Consider the following 26681-nt stretch of genomic DNA (forward strand, 5'->3'; position numbering starts at 1 on the left):
GTATGATAGTCTTAACAGTGCTATCTCTGTTGAATTGTGTTTCACATGACAGAATATATTTTACAATATTTCTTAGTGTAATAAGATCTTCTTAAACTTCAGGTCTTTTAAAGATTTTTGGGGAAAGAAATCCTGCAACAAAAATAGAAAATTCTAACATGTTTTATGGCAACAGTTTTAAATGAAACTGTTTCACCATTAAAAAATCCATTAAAAGTTAAATGAAACCTCCCAGCATAAAGACAAATATCTAGGGATTCAATTACTGAAACAGCCTGCAATCAACTTATTTAAGTGGTAGATCCTTTTTTCAAGCTTACAAGAAAAAAGAATACCTGAAATAAACTAGAGAAGCCAACGTCAAAGATGCTGTACATCACAAAGCAATAAGGCAATTTAATATATTAACATATGAAACAGATGTTAACTATGCTTTTCGCAGAGCTCTTTAAACAGAACTGGGAAAAAATGAATGGATGATATGTTCTTAGACTTCCATTTTTAAATTGTAGTGTTGTATAGTTTCATAGGAATCAATAGAGTAGGAAAGTTGGTTGTCTTGGACTACTCTTGTGCCTCTGGACCTAATTCTAGCCTTAATTAGAAATAGAGAACATTTGCCAAAATTTGTCAGATCTGAAAACATTTCTGAATTTAGTCTTATTTGACTTATGAGTAAAAGGTCTAGGTCCTTCTTCTTTCCTTCCTAATTAAGATGAAATTAATAGAAATATTCAATGTTCACCTGCAATGATCAAGAAAAAATGAAAATAGAGCACTGCAGGAATCTTCGTTTTAGCTATTACAAGAGGTCTGGACTTCAAAGATTTGAACTGCTATACATTTACTAAGAAAATAGTATCTATCATTCTGTACCTGCTGATGATTTGTTTAGCTAAAAATATTTAAAAAAAAATCACTTTCTTGCAAAATGTGAATTCTCTTATGGAAGTATTTTGACTCTTATTTCTTATCTTCCTAATAAAACTGAAAGGAATTCTGGCAGCTCTTCTCCCCACTCAGAAATCTAACACACAGATAGCCATGTTAAGGATTGATTATTTCCCTGCTTTATATTTTTCATGTGCATTGTTCTTGTTCATTCAGATGTGGACCTTTTCTGTCCAGGAAGGATGACTGTGAACAGCTTGTTTGCCCTTCTGCAAATTACAGGCCCTATAATGTAAACTGGTCACTTGCTCAACTAACTAGCAGTAGAACAAAAGTACATCTTAATTTACATTTTCAAAGTGACAAAAAATCCTCCCCTTATCTTGGTAAAATTTTCCGTTACGAACAGTATCATGTCCTTGAAAGGTAGTCAGGGTCAGCACACCACATGAAAACCTAGATGTCCTTTCAGTGAAATACCATAGCCAAAATAATAATTTTTTTTGTTGAGCAGTGAAGAATCAGAAAAAATTTCGCTCATAAAATATGTAACTTATACAGGCGAGTAAGTGGGTTTTTTTTAATAAAAAAGGCAAATGTAGAAAACTGGAAGACTATTAGAGAAGTCTGAGGAAGATCAGTACTGACAGGAAAGGACTCTGATCTTGTAGTGTCAAGGACCTAACTTCTTCTCTGTCTGTACAATAGATGCATCTCAGTTGTGCATCTCTGGTATCACACAGGAGGGAAGGAGGAAAAGATGGCTGCAAGGAAAGTAGTTGTGAGAAAGGCAGAAAAAAGAGAATCCTTGACATGTTAAATAGCAAATAGGGGCATGACTGCTGAATAGAATTTGAGTTCACATGGGGAAAAAAGAAGGAAAGTGCAGAGGTCATATATAATTGGCACAAATTAGTAATAAGCTATTTATTCTTGCTGCTGCCATCCCCTCTGACTAATAACAACCTTTCACACTAATGATTAAAGCCATCATGGTCAAATTTAACCTACTGACCAGAAGTCAGGCAAATGAATACATTCTAGTGACTAAAGTCAAGAATGGCCAGTAGTAGAAAATTAACCCATTCTTAATGATATTTGAAAAATGTAATTTCATGCTCCACCTCAGCTGGTTTGCCTTGTTATGTTTCTTTAGAATCACTAATACTATTTTTTGAATAAGGAAGAAGACCTTTAGAAATTGAAAATGTCATCAGTGAATTGAAGAGAAAGTACAGTTTCATCCTCAAATCATAAATGTGCTACTCCTATGCAAAAGATGTCTAAATTATGGGGACGTCACACTTAAATGACAGGATAATCATTTCATCTTTTATAACAGCTAATTTGTCAATGAATAGCATATTTCTCCTTTAGATTTTATCTTTGGATTCAATTAAGAACTGAAAGACAAGATAGACTCCAACCCTAGCTGTCTATGGTAGAATTTGCACTAGCTTCTCAAGCTGGACCTCTTATATGAAAATGTACTGAAAATTTTTGACAAAACTTTGTCTCATACATAAGGATCTGCCTTGGCTCAATGCGATCAGGATTTTTTACTACACTTTGATGAATAAATTATACTGTGTGCATAGATTATCCAAGATAAATAGTACTGTGTACAAGCAGGACTATAGTATGATGTGTAAATTGTAAATGAGGCTTAAAATGAAGTGCATGTCAATGGTGCTGAAAAAAGATTTAGTCCTATGGCATACCAAGGAGATGATGCCAGTGGGAACTGACAGTCCTCAAACCTCTCTGGAGAAACACAGATCTCAGAGTTAAATATAAGCACATCATGATGACCAGTGACAGATCAAGGGTGAGTGTGGATACAGTGAATGCTGGACAAGGGCCAGTATTAAATTAGATTATTTGCTAGCTCATGTTTATGGCTTGTGACAATTCTTCCATCTACAGTTGTCTAGAAAAGTTCATATCAATATGTATAAATGTCTTCACATGGTTCAAGAGTTTGAATTTCTACAACATGCTCTATTTCACCAGAGTCACATCTATTATGAATCAGTTAGTCATAATTCTTTACTAATCACTCTGCTTTATGGACATTCAAGTTAATGAGAGTATATCTTTATCTTTCTGTAACAGAATTTTGTTCCCTATTAAAAGGGAAAAGCTTTGCTGACTGCGCAAGAAAGTTATATTTTTTGTTATTTTAATATTAACATAAGACCACTTAAGTGAAAACTGAATTCATAAATGTGGTTTTAAAACACTGTACATATTCATATGTGCTGAAATGTACTGTCTTTGAGAGAAGCGAATAACCTGACTGTCGGTATTGAAGAAATTTAAGCCAGGTCACTTTCCTACCACCTGAGAGTGGTACATTCCCGGAGCCTGAGTGACTTGAAGCTGGGGGATTTCCCCGTGGCGGCGCTGAGGACACACACCTACAATTGTGTCCATGATGGGCGCTGTTATCATTAGTGTTTAGTCCTGCGTTGCCGGTAAAACAGGAACACCACCCCACACCCCTGAAGCGTGATGAATTTAAACCAGGCGACGGTTGCGAGGCACCGCACTAGCACCTCAGCACGCAAACGCGCTCGTAGTCTCGCGAGACGGGACTCGCCGGCGGGGGGAGGGGCGGGGGGAGGGGCGGGGGGAGCCTGGGCTCCGGCACGGACGGCGCTTGCGCGTTGCTCCCGCCGGCAGCACGTAGTGGCGTGTGGCTGCGCGCGCGGGCGGTTGATGTGCGGCAGTTGAGGGGGGGGACCGTGCGCCGTTACGCTGCGGTGGCCGCCGTTTGAGGGTTGGCACTCTTTCGGTGTGCGCCGTAGTTCTGGCCTCTGGTGACCGCTTCTGCCGTCCTCGGATCCCGCTGGTGCTGGGAAGGACGGCCTCCTAAGCAGCCGTTGTCACGGGAGGGGCGTAGAGGGTCCTAACATCTCTGCTCAGGCCTGTGTGGGTCTGCTTGGAGATTGTGCGGCGGTGGTCTGAACACACCGCAGGGCACGTGCTCCGGCATTGCCTGGTGCTAATGCCATTGGTGTAGTGGAGACCTCTGTCCATACAGCACTGTGGGAGGATGGATGGAGCTGCCCAGGTCTTGGGCTGCAGAGAATAGCTGGAGCCCCTTGCTGGGGCAGCAGTGGGCAGCTCTGCTGTGGGAGGTATGCTCTGGTTGAGGTGCTGAGTCCCAGGTGAGGGTGGGGCAGGAAGAGGTGAGCAGGGTGCAAATGACTGGGGGGCTGAGGGGGACATTTTTCTGTGTAGAAAATCTGCAGAGGCAGGAGCCCAGGCAAGGGTGGAGGGTCAGCTGGAGACCATGGTCAAACAGGCAGTGAAGAGTGGCTGTCCAGGTGGGGAAGGCTGGAAGCCTGTGACTTCTGTCAACAGGAGGAAGGTTCATGCTCCATCTGTAGATCTGTAACTAGTATAGGTATAGTGCTTGCTGAGGATGACCAAGACCCATTGGGGGATGTATCGGAGCCCACTGTGCTTGCACCTAGTTTCCTTGTGTGGGAGAAAGGGCAAGTGATAGTTATAGGAGACACCCTCCTGCAGGGCACAGAGGCACCAGTGCTGACCTGAGGTGATGTCTTGAGATGTTTTTTGCTTGCCAGGAGCCAGCGTTTGGGATTTGCAGAGACGCTGCTAAGGCCAGTCTGGCCCTTGGACTGTTACTACTTGCTGTTCTTTTACTTGGGCACCAGTAGTACTGCCAGTGGTAACCTGCAGCATAGTAAGACTGACTACAGAGGTTGAAGGGCAGTGGACCCAGGTGGGTGGTCTCAGTCCTTCCAGTGAGTGGTGAAGGCCTGAGCAGAAGTGGACTCATCCAGTGGGTCAACACCTGGGTGTGTGTGGCTGGCATGGCAGGCAGGGCTTTGGCTTCTGTGACCACAGGACCGTCTGAGGTCGGTCAGCCTCACCTTGGTCCCTGGGAAGCTTAGGAAGCAAATTCTTTTAAAAGCTATTTCTAATCACGTAAAAGACAAGGAGGTGATTAGGAGCAGCCAACATGGGTTTAGTTTACCAAGGGCAAGTTAGGCAAACCATGCCTGGCCAATTCTTTGCTTTCTGTGATGAGGTGGTTCATGCTGTGGATAAGGGAAGGGCAGAGCGTGTTCTGTGCTTTAACTACAGCAAAGTCTTTGACAGACTCTCCCATAGGCTTATCGCTAAATTGGTGAGATGTGGGCTGGATAAGTGGACAATGTCGTAGGAAAGCTGGCTGGACTACTTTGCTCCAAACAATTGTGATCAGTGGTGTAAAGTCCAGCTGGTAGCCAGTAGCTAGTGGCTTCTTCTAGAGATCATTTCTGGGGTTAATGCTCATTAATCTCTTCATAACTGAAGGACCTGAATGGTAGAACAGAGCGCACACTCAGCAAGTTTGCAGGTGACACCGAATTGGGGTACATCAGTAGGCTGGAGGGCAGGGGTGCTTTTCAGATGGACGTGGACAGGTTGGAGAAAGGGGCAGACATAAACCTCATTAAGTTCAACAAAAGCAAATGCAAACTGGATTTATGTTCAGACATTAGCCACCAGGTCCAGTGAAATGATCCATCCTCCGTACCCCTCTGTTTGGCACTTGTGAGACCACATCTGGAGTACTGTGCCAGCGTTTGGATCCTCCAGTACAAGAAAGATATTGACGTACCGGAGCGAGTCTAGCAGAGGCCACCAGCATCGTCAGAGGCCTGAAGTGTGTGCTGAATGAGGATCTTATTAGTTGTCTGCAGCTACCTGATCAGAGGACATAGAGATAGGTGGATATAGGATACAGAGAAGGTGGAACCAGACTGTTCTTGAAGATCTCTCTTGGATGAGAGGCAATGGGTACAAGTTGGACAAGTTGCAACACAGGAAATTTTGATGAGGTATTAGGATTTTTTTAATTATTTTTATTTTTTTGTCATGAGGGTAATCAGATACTGGAACAGGTTACCCTGGGAGGTTGTGGACTCTCCATCACTGGAGGTGTTCAGGATAACTGGACGCAACCCTGAGTAATCTAATCTAATTAGATCTCCTTTTAGCAAGAGGTTGGGCTAGATGACCTCTGTAGGTCCTTTCAAACCTGGTTTATTTTAAGTCATCAGGACTACCTTGAGGAGAATGAACAAATCTTGAGCAGCTGCTTATTCAGAAAGTATTATTGACCCTGTGCAAGGAATAGAAACAGAGAACTTGAGAATTAATGTGATCTGGCAGACTAGATCATAATTCATATGAATTGGGGTGGGATGAATTAAGAATATACTGACAGCCTGAACTGTAGATTTTGACTTTGTAGCCTTGATATGCTTTTAATATGAGTGTTTATGTGAATAGAACAAATTAAGAACAGTTGATTTCTTGAAGTTGTTTTTGGTGTCATATTCTCTTGCGTTTTCTTCTCTAAGTGATTGTAAGTAGTTGTTGTTATTTTTGGATTAGTGTGATTTTACCCAGTCTGCTTGTTCACCTTCATACCTGCAGAGAGAATATATTTAAGCAACCTTTTATGGGCTGAAGTGTGCATCAGTTACTTGCCATTATCCTATCAGCGTTATGAATTAACTCACCTTTACCATGCTCTCTCTTGCCTTGATTGGCTATCATATAATTTTCAAACCAGTTTAATTTCTTGACCCCTTAAAATTTTCCCAGGCTGTTTTTCCTTTTCCTTAGCTTCAAAACTTCCTACCTTCTGTTGAACTGGCAATTAATCATAACTCTGGCAGGCAGGCAGTTGCTTGCTCTTTATAGAACACACCGTATGTCTCTTGCTCACAGTTCCCTATAGTTTTTGGATATGTTAAAAATAAGGCTGGTTGCAAATAGCCGAGGTTTTAGTGAGAAGCTACTTTTGGAGTTCTCTTCGATACAAGCAGAATATTTTACATGTCAAAAAAGATTATGCTGTTATTAGGAAAGGTTTATACAATTTCTTTATCAGCAAGGAAGACACGATTAATGAACTTTGTCATACAGTTTTGACTCTGATTTCCCCCAGACATTTCAGCAAGATCTCTATCTGAAATCAGACTGACAAACAGCCTGGATTACAGACAGAATTGCTATTCACAGTGGAGTTCAGCATGTATTTTAGTCATGTATGCATGTGCAGTGGGAGGTAGTAGGATTTAAGCCTGATAGTTAGGAGAGCGCATATATATATATGTATATATATATATATATATATATATATATATACCTTTAAATGGGAGATTGAATGGCTTTTTTTTTCTTTTCTCCCTTAACCAAATGTATACCAAATGATAATTTGAGAATTTAGGTACTACTCAGTTTAAATGTTAAAATCAGAATCTCTGCGTTTAATTCTTAGATATGGAAGATAATTCTAAGTTTCTAACGTACTTTTCTTAACAGACGTCTGTGGTCTGAGTGTTTTAATGAACACTTGGGGGGGAAAAACAGGAATTAGTTACTTTTTCATTGAAAAACACAGCTTCATTTTAAACTGTGGGAAGGGATAGGAAGAAGGATAAAGTCCAGGCTAATGAAGACATAAAGAGCACACCATCCAGAACAATCCAGGAGGTTTTAAATTTGCCAACATAATGCTGCTTTTTTTTTTTTTTTTAATTAAAAAAAACCCTAATTTTTTTATGTGCTTAAACTTAATCATCTAACCTCTAGCATGTTGGAGTATCTGTGCCAGTCAGATTTGCTTTAAGACCACCTCCTGAACCAAGGTTTTTAGCAATATTCTGATGTACAACACTGCACCTACTGACCTCTTGGGTTGTATAGAAGTAGATAAATTTCAGCTCTCTTGAGTTCTGAGTCATAACAGACATGATGTGAAATAGAGGTACTTATGATCTTAATGAGGATCACACTTACTCATGAGCACACTTGAAGGTTAAGGGCTTTCTCTGTTTTCTTCTTTCCCATCTGGGGAAACCAGCAAAAGCAGTGAAACAAAAATTCTCTTCCCTCAGAAATACATCTGTTTTTTCAAGCTTTGCTTGGAGGTAAATGTGTATCAAAAGTGCAAAAAATTACAGTTTGCTTGCTACAGAAATTTGAAGAAAATAATGATTTCCTGTTACAGTCCTGAATTTGTGCTTGCACCTTAGTGCCAGAAAAAAAGTATAGTTTTATTCTTAAGCGTTTCTTTATTGCACTCAGGCATGCATGTTTTGAGGAGGAGGTCTTGTCAAATTCCAGCTTCATGCTATTCTCCCCTTTTGGAAAGCTTATGCTTTAGAAATTTCCAGTGCTTCATCCTTGTAAGCTCTGCTTCACTTTATCTCAGTGAGCTTTATGAATGGATAGCTCTTTAAAATTTCCACAACAAAGACTCAATATAAGTTACCTAAAGAAGCAAGGGAAAAGAGCAACTGATAGCAACCACACTAAACACCCTCGAATTACTAGAAGCGTGAAGAAGTAGGTATGTACTGTATGAAGTTCTGCAAACTGTATCAGAGCAAATCACTGCCCTGATACAAACAAATCTCTGAGCGATTTGTAGCAGCTACTGCATCATTTAAAAAAAAAAAAAAAAAAAACCTGTTGCAGAAGAACAAGTTGCAAACACTCAAGAATTATACCCCTATTAATGAAGAATGAATGAGTAAATAAGAAACTGTAAAGCCTCTATCCAGTCCAAGCATCTTGAAAAGTTTGAAGGAACAGTACCAGATATCAGTTTTGCAGTCTTGTTATTGCATTTGCTATTCTCTCTTTTTTCTCTTTACTGTGAGGAAGTGAATTTCCCCTTGTAAATTAAAAACATTCAAATTATACTACCGTGCTCCAATTTGAGTCACAAATTAGATGTGTTTCAGTAGCATATTTGGTTCAGGATTAAATCATCCAATCCTTTGACCCCTGAAAGTGCTAAGATGCTGTCAGCTGGGGGGGGGGGGGGGGGGAATCCTAGGGGTCACAAAGTCCCCACAAAGTCCCTATTAATCATCTTCTTGTATAGCCTACCTGGTATGTGGTTATTTGGAAAGATGTAGGAATGTTAGTGGATGCTTGAGGGAGAAACTATAATGTATTTCTCAGTTTTCTTTGTAATAAGACTTACTCTCTTACAAACCTGGAAAATATGGTGTCTTCTATTTATTGCCATCAAGTAGTAAAATGCTTAAATGTTCCCTACCTCCCTTGACTTATGTGCAGTATCCTTTATGAATTTTTAAATAGTTGGAATTAAAAATCTTACAGGACATAAGTATTGTCTCAGTCATGAGGATTTTAAATTAACAAATTTGTTTGTGCGAACAGTGAAAAGCTAAAGACCAGAGAGAACATTTTGTTCCCATTTGCATCATCTACCTGTCTAGATTTTGGACTTGCTATTTACAATGTCCTTTAGTTGAAGATAATTTTCAGACAATTAAAAATCCTCTTTTGCATATTTAACTATTTTGATGATATAAAGGATCAAGGATCATGGCAAGGCTTCAGTTACCTTTTCAGTTTCTTGGAAAAATATGGTGGATAATATTTCTACTAAATAACAAGTATAAGCATTTTTAGTCTGTCTGTTTTCATGAAACTTACTGGTATGAACCTCCTCTAAACCATCACTGAAACTGACTCACAAACATATGCTTAATAACTGTGTTCAATGTGGGAATTGTTACACCTGTAGCAAAAAAGTCCCAGGAACAGATCTCATCTATCTTTCACATTTCAAAAATGGCTATTACTCTAGATGCCATATTAATAAGATAATTTATGGTTATGTTATTTGGGGCTGATGGGGTGAAATTTGGGTATAAACTTGAGAACTTCCCCTGGTAAGGGGCGCAGAGCAAATAGTCAAGCACGGAACATGAGCAGCGTACTCCAGAGGGTGTGTCCTTTAGCAAGGTGCTTTGAAGGTGTTCTCAGATTACAGCACAATAAAATTGGGCAACACATGGAAGACTTGGAAGAATGCAAAGAATACTCTAGCTTGCCACAACAAATGCTGCAATTTCAATGTTTCTTTCTGTTCTTTTTTCATTCTATCATTATTCAAAACAATCTGGAGGGACCAAGATAAGTGGGCAGATCTGGTCCCATGGTTGGAGGAAACCTTCCAGCTGTAATAACAGCTGCTACTGTCTATTTATCAGACAGAAACACAATTTCTTGATAGTAAGTTTAGATCTGTAGTCCTCTTTGCCGCTATCAACAGATGTTGTTGTTAATATATACACCATCAGGAACAACAGGAGGAGACAGCTGAATTTTTTCCTCTGCAGACAAAGGCATTCCCACCTTTTATTTGGACTTTGTCTTCAGAAATAGAGGCAGCGTTTTACAGTGTACAGGATAGGTTATGCTATTCAATTGTCTTTTCAATTAAAAGCTGGAGGTGTCGGTCCTACAGGTTCCAACAACTGCATGAGAAATGTAGGATGTGAAGTAAATACAGTAAACTACTGGATTCATTTTTTTGGCAAAGTATTTATGCATTTGCTAAAAGAAAAAAAAAAAAAGGTTTTGGCATAGAGCTGGCTCTTGCCAGCAGGAGAAACAAACTCAGTGTGCAGCAGACTTCCTGCTAGTATAATAGGCACACTGTAATTATTCCTTGGACAGTTCATGCTAGCCCTTACCTATAGAACAGCCTTCTAGCCAGGATGCTGCTGAATAAGAAGTTTTACTCCTCGCATGCTCTGTCAGATTAGCCTATGCTTGGTTTTTTTCCTTGATGTCTGCTTGCAATGACATTGAGATACCAAGTACAGGAACCTTATGTTAAAAGGAGAGAGAACCTAAGTTAGACCATGAAGCCCATTGTTGCCGCAGCAACTAGTCCCATGAAGTCCCTTACACAGTCATTATGCAGCCAAGTTAGACGTTACTCACATGAGTCAATTTACTCATGGAAGTAAATCAATTTGAGCATTGCTAAGGATTATAAATTGGCTTAAAAAAGGCAGCACATTTTCCTTTCTATTTTCAGCACCTGTTCCTGAGTAAATAGAAGAAGGCTTATCTGGGGCTAGGATTGCCACCAAAGCACCCAACTACCTGCAGTTTTATTCTGCAGAACTGATGTTAAAATCAAAGCTCAGTCCAACTGATGTCTGTCAAGTAAATAGAAATGTAAGCCTTGACTTTGCAAAACAAGCGCAATAGAGCTTGATTATCAGCCCTAATTTCCAAGACATAGTTTGCTGGGTCCCAGGTTATGTACATCATCCCAAGTTTTGAATCTACAGGTGAAGTGGATGCTATGGGCGTTTTTTTTTACTATTCTTTACAAAACAATCCCTTGTGAAACCTTGCAGATGAAGTTGCAATAGATTGTAGTTATTCTGTATCCTCTTGCTGTAATCCCACTTGTAGGTTTGGAATTGTTTGGTTTTTCTTTTCTTTTCTTTTCTTTTTTTTTTTCCTATTAAGAGAAAGCCTGTCAAGCGCTAACTGCAATTGCTAAGAACCTGACAGGGAGGCTTGTTGCTTTCTTTTTTTGGGAAAAAAAAAGCTTCTGGCATTAACAGGCAAACATTTTAATAGCTTTTTAGTAGATGCTTTTTAAACTCTAAAGACCTTAGAATTAATGTAGATATCTGTGGTTTAATGTGCCACATTCAATGTATTGTTATTTGTTAGGGAATATATATTTCATGGTCAAAATAATTTTCAGCTGTGTTGCATGAAAATACAACATTACTTGGAAAAGCTGAGAAACCTAGAATGCTGAAAATTTTGCACAGATTTGTGATGGAAATCTACCTTAATGTTATTTTTAATTAATATATGGATCCTTGTGTATCATTCATAGAGCAAGTAAAAAGAGTTAAAAGTGAAGTAACAGAAAGAGACAATGATACATGGAACATATTGTCAAGATTTCAGATAGCTGCTTTTGCTTTGCAAGTCAAAATGTCAGAAATCTGTATACTTAATCAAATTTGATATAATAGTTATTTATAGTTTATAAAGGGAAAATGAGGTTTATATGGGATGTGCACCCTAACTGAATTCAAGGCAAGAAGAATTCAAAAAATATAATTAGCAGAGGAGCTATAGATTTCTTTCTGGTGATAAACAGAAAGAACATGCAGGGTTTTTTTTCCTCCTCCTTTCTGAAGGAGGAGGACAACTATAGTCAAAGGAAAGATGCATTGAACTTACTTTTGTCTAAGGAAATGCAAATTAAAGCAGATAGAAGCAGCAGGAAAAAAGCCCCAGCTTTCTGAGACAAGGTTAGCAATCATCTTAAATGCATAAGTATTTGTATGTGTTCTATACATTTTCTGGGTAATCGTTCACAGTGTAATAGTGTGTGTTCAGAATTCTGTTCATCTTGTGCTTGCATTTCACATTTTAAAAATTCATAAGCCAGGAGTATTTTTATTGTTCTCCCATGGGAGAGATGGAATCAAGAGGCTTACAAAAGTCAGAAGGCTGTGTAGGAAGGAAAAAAAGATCATTTGGTTGTAATCTTTAAAACTAGAGTTATTCACTGAAGTCTCTTTAAAACAGGCATCTAGAACACTTTTGTTCCACAGGAAAAATAATGAAATTCATAGAAGAATGGAAGTCTTCCAAGGGGAGGGAAAAAAAAAAAAAAGTTAGTTAATGATAGCCAGCAGAAGTAGCGGTTTTATCTTGCATCTTGTGATATTTGATAGGGTTTTTTTTAAGTTCTAGTGTTTGTGTTGCTCAAAGTCCTATGAAAAAACAGATAATCTCATCTTGAGATGTAGGCTGAAAATATATGTTATTTTAAAATCTCTTACCTCATTACATGTTGGATGGGGGGATCTCATCTGCATTTCATGGATGTTTGTGGCTCTCAGTGATGGGAAAATATCTCATAGGATCTTTCATGCTCAGTGAGGAAAGAAATCCAACTGCACTCCAGTTACAGGAAAAATCAGCAGATTTCTTGTTGAAATGACTGTGTTTTTTATGCAGACAGTAAATTCTTGCAATTCTGTGAGAAGCTAAGAACAGTTACCAAAATGTAAAGGCTGAAATGTGTTTATGTGAGGAAGTGTTATACAGGGATCTCAGGACAGCTTAACTGTTTCAAGAGCATTATACTGGGAATTAGATGTTGGTGCAGACTGAGATCTGGAGGGTGGGATTCTGCTCAGAGTCATACTATTTTTGGTATATATTTTCATCAATTTAGTATGTGTCTGATTCTGGGAGTTTGCTTCTCATCAAATGTCAATGCATTTCTATATGCGATTTGAAAAGTATGGTAGAAAAGCATAATTTCAGGCGTAATTTTCTTCTATATTGGTTTTGAATCAGTCAGAGAACAGAAGCCTGAAGAGGTGACTTGTTTTGCCAAGACTAGTTCAGATGAAAGAACAGTACAACATAGATTATCGTTATTACGGGAACTGGGTTAGTCAACTTTGTTCCAAATCACAAGTATAGTTAGTCTTGGTACATAGCATTGTTCTGACTGATCAAGTAGCAATTTGCATTTAATCGTGAGTAAGATTATTTTTGGCAATGGCATATGTAACGTGGTTTATATTTATCAGCTTAGAATGAGCTAAATCTCATTTCTTCCCTTCCTGGGAAATGCCTTAAATGCATGTTTAAAATTAAGCCTACGTTTAGGATTTTTCATGAATAGAGATGCTTTTTTGATTCTGGACATAAATTCCTTTCTGACCATGTAGTTTTACTTTTCAAAAAAACAGAAGTTCATAGGGCTATCTGTGTACCATCTGTATTATCAGGGTCTGATCCAAAGATGAAATTTAGTGGAAATACTCTTACTGAGTGGAAGTAGCTTTGGACAAGGCTTTGTGATCCTTGTAGTAAAAGCAGGGTTGTAGGCTCATAGAAATGCCCGTGTTTGATGAATTGTAATGAAGACTTGTGCTTGTTCTGTATAGACTGAAATATTCCCCCTTCTTTGGCAGCTAGGACTGGTTAAACACTAGACAGGGGAATTATTTGACAAATATTGCCATTATTCTCTGAATAATTTATATAGCAGTATGAATACTGCAAAAAATATTCATTGAATTAAATTCATTAGAAATGGCAACATTTACTGAATAATATATTCACAGGATAGTACTGACCAGATCTGCTTGCCACTCATACTCTGGAGTCTTGTGCTACCTGAGAAGAATGGCTTGAGACAAATAAAAGAGTCCAGTCTGCATTCTTTGTCTAGAGTGCTCAAAAGTAATCAACTTTAGGTTAGGTTGCAGACCTCTGTCTGGTTTTGGTAGCTAAGCTCTTTAATACACATCTGATTGAATGTTTTTAAAAGTACACTTCCAAAAAACTTCATAGTAGTTCTTTTAGGAAAGAAGAATAAATGAGAAATACTTATGACTGTCTATCCAGAAAATAATGATTTTCTGTTAGTGTGTTCAGTTTTAGTGCTATTAATAATAATATTAAGTTCTTATATGCTGGTTTTCATCCAGAAATATAAAATGCCTTAGGAACAAAGGAAAATTCATCTCAGCTGTGTCACAGTAAGGCTCACAAAATGAGTAAAGGAAGGACATCAGTGCAGGAATAGAAGAACCCTCATGTTCCAGGCAAGTGCTCTAACCAATCAGTATTTGTTCTGGGTGTGTGAGGTCCTGCACAATTCATCCAGGAATACACAGCAGATAACAGCTAGTGGTCAAGCAATACATTGCCAAGTAAGGGTCCTTTAAAAAGAACACAAAGAACTCCTCAGATCTGTGTTGAATATTTGTAGGGGAGAAATACATATGTGAGGAACAGGGAAACCAGCAGAGCGCACTGGCAATATCCGTGGGTAGGAGCAAACTTTCCAAAGACTAAATGTCTGTTACACAGTGAATGCCACATAAAATAGTACTCAAAGCATTATGAGATGTTGCATTAATTTAGTATATCTATATTTCAGTGACAATAAAGGAAATAAACCTGTTTTCAGTGTTTCAGAATGGGTAACACGCAGTTTGCAGCCCTGTAAATGTTACTGCTTACTAGTTAGATGAGTTCATGCACCTGTAGGAGACAGAGTTAAACTCAGTATGTACAGAAATTTTGCAGAACAGCAGGTGAGAGGGCTATATTTAATAATAGTGCAGCTATTAACCTCAGATATTTTGATCAAGTTAGGAATAGCACTTTAACAGAACAATCAATAGAGAGATATTTTATGTAGAGCGATTCCTATGTGGAAGCTGTGTATCTGGGAGGATATAAAAAGTTTCAGTGTATTTTGATGGGGTCTTAGCTTGAGCTGAAATGGCTGTACAGGTCCTTCTTTTGTATTTATCTTAACTTTACTTCCGTATTACACAAGCAGTGTTGTTTTAAGCTTTTGATAAGAGCTGTTTTATCTTTTTTTGATAAAATTTTGAATGATCACAACCATATACCTACTGTCTTGCTGTCCATTTTAAAAAAAAGAAAAGGGATGATAATCTGTGGGTTAAATACAATTCATTTCTACATCCTAAGCATGAGCTATATTCTTGTCAACACAAGTCATCAGAATAGAGGATTTAATTAGAAGCAAACGTACACAGTGCAGCCGTAGCCTTTTAAAGTGAGCTACATACTTAAATTTTTATGGGACTAACCCTACTAAAGTCAAATTTTGCCTCAGATTTTTAGTAAAGATGATGACATAGAGGTAGACTAATGGAAAATAGTGGGTGAACTGGCATATTACCACATCTAGAGTTGACTCAAAAGACAAAAACTATTCTTTCTCCAAATTAGAGTCAAGAAGTAATCTTCATGTAAAAATGCTCAGTAGTTATACTTAAGTTCCTCCCAGCCAGAGTTTCCATATGGCTGAAGAATAGCAAATGTAGCGGCTATATGTTGTAAAGAAGAGAGGAAGGGGAGACAGGATGCAGTCAGCTGCGGCCCTGTTGGTCTGACCTTAGTAGTACAGCAAGGCTTTAGAAGAAATTTTGAAGATAAAGCAGATTAGCGATCATCTGAGTTGTATTAGTATTTCTTTGTGGTTTTTAAACTTTTTAAGTAATCATTCTAGTCCTATGTTCTTGCTGAATTATCTGTGGGGCACTTATTTCCATCGATCTATTTCTGTTTTCAGTATGGCTTTTAGCTTAGACATAAGTGTGTGTGTCAGTAAAATGACCCGATATAGCCAAACTGGAAGCCAGCGTAGATTTTTTTCAAGATACGTATGTGCTTATATCTTTGCAAGAATGACTTGCCTCTTGATAAATAATCAGCAGGTTGAAAATTATTTGCTACTTTATCTTGCCTGTTACTGATACGATATTTTGAATGTGTTGTTATTGGTGAATTGATTGTGTTACCTATCCTTGCATATTCTGATGTGGGTGAGATGATAGAACCTCATAGAATGGTTGTACCAGCAATGCAGAGGGTTTGTCATTAGAGGACAGCTTGTAGTAGTCAGCCTTCTTGAGTTCTCCACGCCACATCACTCACCTTCAGGACTTCTGTATTTGTTATTCAGTTTAATTGTACAGAATAGCCAAACCCACTGAATGCACCTGTAGTTTGAAACAAAGTAAGGAGAAAGCAGTTACCTCTTGTGAATTTTAGTTTTCTCGAAAGAGACTGAAAACAGTAAAGTCATCATCAGTAAAATGAATGAAAAGGCAACTGTTTGGATTTTTTGCCAAGTTTTATTGCCTGTTGGTTCTGACTTCTTCTCTAAGTTTAATGCTGGATGCTAGCATGTAATTTACAACTGTCTTTTGCAGTCATTGAGAATGTATTTCATTTCATTTTACTTTCACAAAGCATCAGAGAAATATTCCACTGCAATTTCTGTTATGCATTTTTGAATGTTCAATATTTTGCTGCAGTCTTATTTTCCCGGCTTGCTGCCACTGGTCACTAGTCTGGAACAAAGCTCTCAATTCTTATAAAAAAGGTGCAATCACAGAAGAGAAAGTTTATGGCCATACCCTTATTCTTACAGATTGACAAGTTATTTTACTCGTGGACCAAAGCTTAGAAGTCTCTGCTTGTTACCGCAACCTACTCCACCTTTGGGGGCAATGTTCAGCAACGTTAAGAAACTTTATGATAAAACACTACCTAATGAGCTACAAGATAGCAAGCATTTAAGAAGATGGCTAACACTGAAAGAGGCTGGAGTTCTTTGTCTCTTCTTTCACTTCAGTTTGGTAAATTAGGGCTACATTGTGCCTGTCTATCTCTCCAGAAGAATCAATGTGCAGCTATGCTGCCCCAGTTGTAACTCAGTGTTGGAATTATTTTTTGTTACCCCATTTTCCCAACAGGAAATAATTTGCTTGACTTTGTTACCAGGTGTAGCATGCCTTTTCTCTTAGAATGAGGCAAATCTTTATCACCCCTTCCTTGATTCTTCTACTCAATTGTGCATGTATGTTTTGTAACTGAATTAAACCTAACATCATATCACTAGATCTTTGGAAATGCTGCTGTAAGTATTGTCTTTGCTTTAAAGTTTAGAACTAGCCAGTAACTAGGCTTTAATAAATAATAATTTATTTCATAATGAAATGGCCCATTTAATAAATACATCATGTACTTAAGTGGTGAGAGGGAGCAGTAGTGACATTTTATAGGTAAGGAGACCCTGGGTTAGAGTTTCACCTTTAATCTTTGTGTAGGGAATTAGAACATGTTTTCTTCCTGTATCAGTGCAACCCATGTGACTTAGGTGTGCCAATTCTGATTTATGTGGTCAAACTGAGTTTAGAGTCAGGGAATAAGTCTGTAATTTGTGTGTGAATACTGAAGATTGGTTTACAAAAATAGCTTGAAATGAAACCATTTGCGAGTTCAAATCTAGCACTTTCAGAACTCTGCACTTTGTCTATACTCCATTAAATAGGTTTCCCCTGAAGTCCTTACACACATTGTTGTAGCACTGTAGCTTTGATTACACCACTTTCTAAGAGGGGAGTTGTGTAGTCTGTACTATTTTGATTCTGCCTTAGAATGAGATGAGAATATAATACCTCTCTGTCATTTCTTCCTGGGATGGTCTTAAGCAGTTTTGTTAAAGACAAAGAAACAGTTCCTCAACTCATCCATGTCTGGCTGGCTCACCTGACTTCAGTGAAGCCAAAAAAAATTGAGGATCTTGCAGCAGTATTTATTAAGACAACAGGAAGAAAAGTGTATCTAATTTAGGATTCTAAATATTGCCATATTTGGACTGAAACACTGAGTAAAGCATAATTTACCTAGGCTCCCTCTGACATAGGCTACAATGTGATGGAAGATATCCCTATATTTGTTCTTTCTCTGAGGAGTGACCTATTTGCCCATGCTTTGGTCAAAACCAGATTGTTAGTAATTTACCTTACACCTTTCTCCAGGTCTCTCATTTTTGGAGAGTCGTGCAACAATCTCTGTGTGTCCAAGGCTACCTTTTCCTTAGTGAGTTGTTTCATTTCACCTTTAGTGGTTGTTATGCATGGGTGAAGTGGGTTCATATTAGAGCCATACATTGATTTTTTTAATTCAAGTGTGTCCTCTCTGTTAAGTGTCTAATCTGTTCTTCATAATTGATGCTTACTTCTAGTAATAATTACTAGCTTGCACCATCCTCCTTCCCTAAATTCGAATGTTTGCAGAAGAATCCATTCAGTTTTTCCACCTTTTAGCCCAGACTTTAATGTTTCAAAAGGCACTTGAATGTTTCTTGTTTTTAGCAATCAAAAGCCAAGGGGTCTGAATGCTAATGTGCATGCCCATTGGTCCTGGCTCATCTATACTTTTTTTTTTTCCTTGCTTCTTGGGAGTATTTAGAGCATGGAAAATGATTTCTTTTCTGATATTACTAGTACAAATTGTCCATGCTGGGCAGATTACATCGGTCTGGGTCCCTAGGAAACATAATATTCAAAAAGACTTCTCCAGAGGCGCTAAGCCCTGGCAAGAACACGAGCAACTTTCAAATCTTTAGCAACTCATATGCAGACACTTCAAGGTTCAGCCGCCCCAGAGAGTTTTTGTATTTCTCATTCTTGGGTGAGCAAAGGCAGGGCCAGCTTTGGTGAGTTTGCAGAGGACCACTTCAGAGCTTGTACTAAAAACTTTTCCGTGTCTCCTTACTGCTCTGTCAGATCAATATTTTTATATGCCATGAAGTATGAATTAATAGATACCAAATCCATTCATACACCTGTTTTATTAGTACCAGGTGCATAAAAAGTTCCAAAAATAAAGTCAGCTCCCGGCCAGTTTCAGCTAATTTAGCTGAATGATATTCTTTCCATTCTGTCACATCTTTGAAATGTGCAGGAAGGAGTTAGGAATTAAACAACACCTTCTTTGTCTTTTTAAGTGGGAAATTATAAGGATACCAGCCAATTTATAGCAAGTGTAGTCTCTAGAAGACTCTTAAAGGGAACCCCCTTCACCTTTCCCTGAGTGGGAACAGAAAAACACCATTTAAGTGATTGTTCCATTCAGAAAATGACTCAGTGGAATACATTGTTCTTATTTATAGAATTACTTTCATAATGCATTGAGAAAAGAGAAAATTATACTAAGGAAAAGTAATGTGTTTTACAGCCTAAGTGAAAAGTGCAGAGAATGAACTTTTATGAGTAAAAAGCTGCACAGTGAGTATGAAATATAAGTACATAAACAAAAATCACAGTAATAAGCAATGACTAAGATTGCAGACAATATCAGCTAGGCCTACTGAACAAATTGGTGAGGTGGTTTGCTATTGCTTTGTGATCATTACAGTGCCTGACTTTTTGTAAATACACAAAATTACAGGGTGTGATATTGGCCCTCATTGCGTATCGTATCTCTGCACATGTTGTGGATCAGCAGTCCTTCAGATACTTGGCATGGTGCTGAGTATACTATGAACTGAAAAAAACTGCCATAGGCATTCCTAATACAGGGCTCTTCAGGCTGTCGGTCTTAGAGAGATCCAGAAAAGAAAAGATACCTGCCCCTGTCAGTCTTTCCAGAGTAAATGATTAATTTACCTGAGCAGGCAAAATCCAGAAAGTCATAATTTCTCAGGTGCGTTTGATCTAGTAGCTGCAAACAAAAATTAACGAACTCAGGAGTTCCCAGTTCTACCCATATGGATTGATTGTAACAGATGTGAAATCTGACTGTTTGCATCTCTATCATGGGTCAGGTGTGCTCCACAGATCTTATTCCTGCATGTGTTCCCTAGTCATGTTCAGATTGCACAATGGGAGGAGCTCTTAATGTATGCTGTCCCCTCTTAGTCCTCAGTTTCATCTGGGGAGGTGAGAATGAGGGGATGAGGATTGCTGAAGTACATCTGACTCACAGGATAGATGCAGCCTTTGAACCCCCTGTTATCCTCATGCCGTGCAATAAATCTCTGACTCTCTTGCCTGTTCTTCCAAAATACCTTCTATCTGTTTTTTCCAGAACAGCTGATGTCCAAATTGCTGCTGCTTCTGTGTGGCCACCTCTTATGGAGGCTCTGATTTCTTCCTGTCTGCTTACTTCATGTGTTCTCTTGCTTAGATGCTGCACTGGGAATTGGCATGACATCCTGTTAAAAATGGTCAGGACAGGCAGTAGTTTGCCTGTCCGTACACTCCCCTTGCTGAATGTGCATGAGATGGCACCTTGCAGAACCATGTTTTATCTCACTGCACGCAGACATTATTTATGTATGGCTAGAACCACAAGAAAGAGGCTCCTATTTCAGTGATTCCTGTCTTCCACAGTTGTTTCATCCGAGCATAAGTTACAGTAACTGTGAGCTGGCTAGAAGTTTTGCTAGAAGTTTGGCATGGGCTCTGGAGTAAATGAACAAATAAAACAATGAAGTGTAGTAAGGTAATGATGTATATAATTCCTTGTGTAGGCTTTGGGGATTGTGTTTTTATTGTGATTTGCATAAAACTCCTGCTTGTCAGAATAAATAATATTCTGTGGTTACCTTCAGCCATGTTAACAGCACAGGTGACCAAATTACTAGAACTCAGTTGCCTTCCTAAGCCTTCAAAAATAAAAGGTTTTCATTATGTTTTCCTTCATTTGTACTTTATTGGTTAATCTCAACATTCAGGATATATTCAACTTACAAACTGATGATAAGAAAAGTTTTTGATGGTATGTTTCTTTTACCATGTTTTGACTTATTTATTGTAAAGATTAACTGGCAGGTTGAGTCAACTCTTGGTGTTAGCAGAGGATATTTTTATTTAGGTCTGACAATTAAAAAAAGCCAAAACCTAGTTTTAGACCATTCATTGCTTTGACCTTTCTGTGTTGTCTGAAGGCTAACTGTAATCTAAATATAAAAAGAATTCTCATTAAGTTTTATTATTTGTGTTACAAGTAAATCTATTTGACATGTAATTAACTTAAAATCACATAAGCAACAAATGCATAGTTGCATTTTTTTCGCACGTTAACATTTTTAGCATGTTAAATTAATAATGAAAGCTATGTAACAAGCATTTGATTAGTACTTAAGAATAAAGCTGGAGTAAATTGCAAATAATAGCAAAAAATTAACTGGTAAGTTGCACATTAATTGACATCAATGTGATAACTGATAATGATGGGTAAATTATGGGACCTCTAAAAAATAAGGAAGTGGCATGGCCGTTTTCCTGACATGTAGGATTGCATGGTTTAATGTTGATTTCGGTTATAAATTTTTTACAGATTTTGGCTTAATAAAGGGTAGTTTTATTTGGTCAGAGTAACCATGTGGATATAGTTTATTTATGAGAACTGAATTATAGATGCAGTGCTTTCTCTTTTCTTAGTGATTGTAGAGAGTGTGTTGGATGCGGATTCAGGTGTAACATGTATTCTTTTTCACTTCCTGTCTTATTTATTATTGTGATAGGCTATTAAATAGCTACTACAGTCTTCTCAAAGGCAATATTTAGCTTCAGCAGCAAGTGACACGGAATAATTTTTTTAAAAACTTTTGGCATATTGTGCCTATCAGCTGTTCTGGCTAGAACATTAAACAATATTACTGCTTTTTAAATATGGCTGTGTAACAAAAGAAAAAAATAGCTTTGATTTAAAAACAGGTGAGCCTTTTTATTTGAAGGGAATAGAAAGATACATTTTCAGGACAAGCATGATCATTTCCTTTGACCTTCAAATCATCTTGGTGTAGCAGAGGTGAAGGTGAGGTTCAGAGGAATCTTATGTGAGTCCTTCGGAATAGGATTCTTTGTCATTGATTGTGGTTTGATCATTAGCATAAAAAGGTTGGGTTGTTGGAATATATTTTTTCTGTTGTTGTGGTACCTACATTCCCACTACATTCAGACCCCTAGTCATTGTACATATAGAATGGAAAGAGTGTGCCTGATATGCAGCTTGGTGAGAGTGTGTTGTGTTGGCCACGCAGGTGAAAAGCACTATAAACTCTATCATTTCCCTGGCTGTAATAAAAAGAGATTCTCTACGTGTGGACATAAAACCACAGAATATGTTTGTGTGTATAGATCCATACATTCGTATACAGACATACAACTGTGATTAAAATACGCAGCTAACAGAAAAGAAGGGCAAATAATTTCTAGGTATATAAAGAGAAATATTCAGGCAAATATTCCCAGACTGAGAAGAGCTTAAAAAACCTGTTACTTTCTTAGAAACTGTATGTCTGCTAAGGGATTCAAATTGAAATGAGAATTCAAACTTTACAAGTATTCACATCTAGGAAGTAGCATAACCATTAGAGCCCGAAATTAAAAATCCTCTTCAGGGAATCTCAGTGGAAAGACAAATCCTGATTTCTGGGGAGCCAAGAGAAGAAAAATACTGTTTACCTTTTCGTAGCATCTGTCTTTAAACTTCAGTCCTTTAAAATCTTTTGCTTCCTGCAACAAAGGAAGCAAAAGGGGCACTTAATAGACTTCCTTTTGCCCATGGAACAAAGCTGGATGTTGCTTTTATCCTTGGCTTTTATGTTGCTCTCCAAGTCTATCCCTCTTGGAACAATCTGCTACTACTTGGTGCCAGCAGAAGCTTCAGAAGGCGGCCATCTGCACTGACTGCTGTGTTTGGGACAGACTCTCTTGATTCCTAATGCACTGAAATGGAGATTTTGCTCTATGTCCAGAAATCCCAGCCATCGTATTTTGAGGGTGAGGCAGGGGTATAGATCTCATAGAGCCTAGTAGGCTTTGTGCTGTTGCCAGGTGAGAAATGGTCATATATTTCCTTTTTATGGAGGTGGATAGAGCACGTTCTGAGCCCACCCTTAAAAAATAAATGAAAGTTCCACCATAATTTCATATAAATATTTTCAAATGAATGAGTTACTTTAAAGAAAATTTTCATAGTAATGTTTTAAATGGATCACTTAAGTTATGTAGTTCTTTTGACAAAATATGAAGCTTTCAGTCACAGTTAAGGGACATCACATGTTTATATCATGGCAGTACTCAAGAGGGTCTAATTGTAACTAAAGTCCCATTATGCTGTACAAGTATGGAAAATAGACAATGCTTGTCTTGAATGTTTTCTCATTTCCATAAACCATACTCAAATCTGAGTTATATCTCTACAGTACGTCAGGACAAAAGGTTGTTTTGATTCAGTTCAAACAACCATCCATAGCTTTCTTCTTTTTAATTCAAACCTGCAAAATATGAACTCTCTGAGTGCTTTCTGGACTCTGGTGTCTTCTCTCTTCTCTTGCGTCCTTCATTAAGGTTGACTTGTTTCTTTATTACGAGTCTGGTCTTTGAGAGAGGCTGGTATGGCATTGCCCCAGAAGTAGAGAGGGAATCTTCCTCCCAGAAGCCTTCTGTTCAAGGAGAAAAGGACTTTACATCAGTTAAAAGATCCTTCCTCCTCCAATGAGCTCATTGGCCTGTCTTTTCCCCATACTGTTTGTGTAATAGGTGATATGGAAATGGTTGGAAACCATTTCCCCAGGGAAGAAGCACATTTAAAACAGTTGATCTTTTCGGACCGTGCGTTGTCTGTCTTGCTATACTTCATTGGTATTTCATCTGTTTTTCTCATTCTGCAGCATTGTTCAATAATCGCCATTTTAAAAACAAAAATGATTAAAGTAATTTCCTCAGAGAAGATATAAAGCCTCTCCCAAGACATGGTGGCATAATTTTTAATTCAATTGACTGGAGAGGGGAGGGATGAAACACTTAAGATTGTCCATGTTCTTTGTTGGGAAATATTCAACCATACCTCATTGTAATAATCCCCAAATAGTAAATTCTCCTACTATTTTCATTAAGAAATGATAAAAAAGAGATAGTGTGCCTTTGGGAGCTATTACCAAAATAGTTTGGGCCTTTTCTTCAGTGCTAAGCAACAAGTGCATGGGCTGCATTGCTGTTCTGCTCTCTTTATAACAGAAGGATCATATACAGTGCTAAAGTCAGATACACAAAGGAACTTATCAGAAACCCAGGATTTCAAAATTTGTAAGAAAAGATGTAGGATGGGAAGCCATTAGTATAGATTGGAAGTAAAGAGTAGAGTTTGACACCTTGCTTTAAGTATTGTATCCAACAAGGACAGAAAATCCAGATCACTGCCAACATAGGCTTGTTCTGCACTGGGGAACATTTACAGAACATTCCCACTATTGCAGCTCCATTGACATTAGTGATACGAGGGGCTGCAATGTTCACAGCTCTCCAGCACTAGCAGCTGTTTCAGCACTGTGTTAATTAGATTGGCACTGAGCTGGCTTAATAGACACGATGCTGATGACAGCTGCTGGGGTGCCGTCTACACTAGGGCTGCCAACATTGATAAAGCTGTAGTGGTGTCAGTATCTGTGGCAATTATTTGCAGAGTTCTGTACAGTAAGTAAAACTGAGATATGTGAGCTGAGGTTACACTATTGTATATGAATGTGTATATGTGATTTTATTTATTCCCTGCCTTTTCTTAGCATCCCACTCACATGGGTATACTTTGCTGGTCATTTTTAAAAATTAAAAAAAACAACATGACTCATGAATCTTCTGGTTTGATATGGGCTTAGATTAGGGAGAGCGAAGGGAATAAGAAAGCTTTGTATTTAGGATCAAGGATGTAAAGCACAATGTATCGGGATAAGGGTAAAATGGGGAGGATAATTCTCTCAATGTGCATTGTGCAGTCTGTGAAGTGGTGATAAGTTCTGTATTGATTGTTAAAGCACTTTAAAAGGCTTTCAGTGCCCAATGTGAGTTGATGGTGCTGGTCTCATCCAGACATATCTAGATGTGATTATCAGCTTTCCTAGTCAAAGCACAGTATGTTTGCATGAACCTAGCATGTTTCTAATGGCGTATAATTTACAGTGATAAAGGAATAGAAGGGTGTATGTATGTGAGAATGTGTCAGATCATTCATTTTCTATGATCTGTTTTGTCATTTATCTTAAAAACATTAAAAACTGGTAGAAACACTTTGAAATTATAGGTCTGATCTTTATTCCTATATTTCTTACTGCGTTTACTCAAAGCAATATAGTTCTTGATATTTTTTTTCTTTGCTGGAAATTAGCACTGCTTGGTTTAACCAATATGAGAGGTTCCTTAATAATGTCTTTGAAGGATGAGTAATTAAAAAAAAAGTTGGACATACATGCACCAAATACCACTCTCCCCTTTCTAATATGATTCAGTTTGAACCAACTTGCATGAGACTTTCCAGAAATAGCCTTTGAACAACATACTGAAATAGTTATTGAATATTGAACATAATGAAATAATAATAACTGTAGAAGAGACAAGTCACTTCTACAAAAGGTTGCATATGTGCTTGCAAAAACATATAAACAAATCAAAACAAATTAAAACAAAAATTAAAACAAAATTGCAGAGATATTCTGTTTAAACAGTTCTGTACTCCTAAGAACAGTTTGAAGGAGAGTTCAGGATACTTTTCTGCATTTATGGAGGTCAGCAACGTGCATTTTTAATTTCTAAAAAACACAGCCAAAAGGTAGCAATTATTTTTTTCTTTTTTTTAAAAAAGTAGATAGCAAAACTGGCAGTATCCTCCAACTACACCCATACAGAGCAGCAAAGTCCATGCCCATCTCTTAATCCTTTTTGAAAGAAATCTACATATATTTGAGAAAAATGAAGTACTTGTTTTCAGACAAATCATCTATAGAAAACATTCAGAAGAACTGTACTGTTTTACTGATAAATCACCCACCCAGCCATGAACAGGCTTGTTTGTAATCATCTTAACTACACACACAGTCTAACTTTGTAAGTCCAGTAGTATAAATTTGATAAATTTTCTTGAATATGAAAGAAAATGCAGACCCGTTTGAACTATTCTATGTAAAAGGCCTGCTGATGCTTTTTGCTTGTATTCTATAAAACAATTCCTCTTTTTTGAGGAAAACTTACAGCTTTTAAAAAATTAAGACGTATATCAAATGTAGATTTGCTGTATTGATTAAATTTGAATTTAATGCACATAATAAGTATGGGGTGTACTGGAGAGCATATGCTGCATATTTGGAAGGCAGTGCATAGAGATAAAATCTTCATTCTTCTGTATCTTAGTATGTATTAGCTGCACTGACGAGTGATAAATGCAATTGTGAACTCTAGTCACTTGAGCATGTCAGAAAATTGTAATGAAAGATCTTTAGAAAAGCAGCAGTTACCTATGATATGGGATGACAAACGTATTTACTAAAAAGAAATATAAATATTTTACTAGATGAGGATGCGCTTCAGCTCTGCTGTTCTTCTGTGTAGTTCATTTCCAGTTTCAAACTGTCTGTAGGACTAGCAGACCTTTCGTGAAGTAGGTAGGATAATACCTATCACATGCTGTTCTTTCTCTTACTGTGTTCCTGTAAAGGTAGTCTTTCAGAAAAAATGTTCATGGTTACCTTATGGAGCCTCGATTTTTCACCTAAACACTTCACAGAACTCCATAAAGTTTGCTAGGAC

At 37.9% G+C, this 26681-nt stretch overlaps 1 long non-coding RNA gene across 1 annotated transcript in view; it reads left to right on the forward strand.

Annotated features, from left to right (window-relative positions):
- The window catches only part of LOC135327724 (uncharacterized), a 198504-nt gene that overhangs the window by 157847 nt on the left and 13976 nt on the right, over positions 1–26681 (forward strand). The gene's annotated exons all lie outside the window — the stretch shown is intronic.

Source organism: Dromaius novaehollandiae, chromosome 3 (assembly GCF_036370855.1).
Source record: "Dromaius novaehollandiae isolate bDroNov1 chromosome 3, bDroNov1.hap1, whole genome shotgun sequence".
NCBI classification, from domain to species: domain Eukaryota; kingdom Metazoa; phylum Chordata; class Aves; order Casuariiformes; family Dromaiidae; genus Dromaius; species Dromaius novaehollandiae.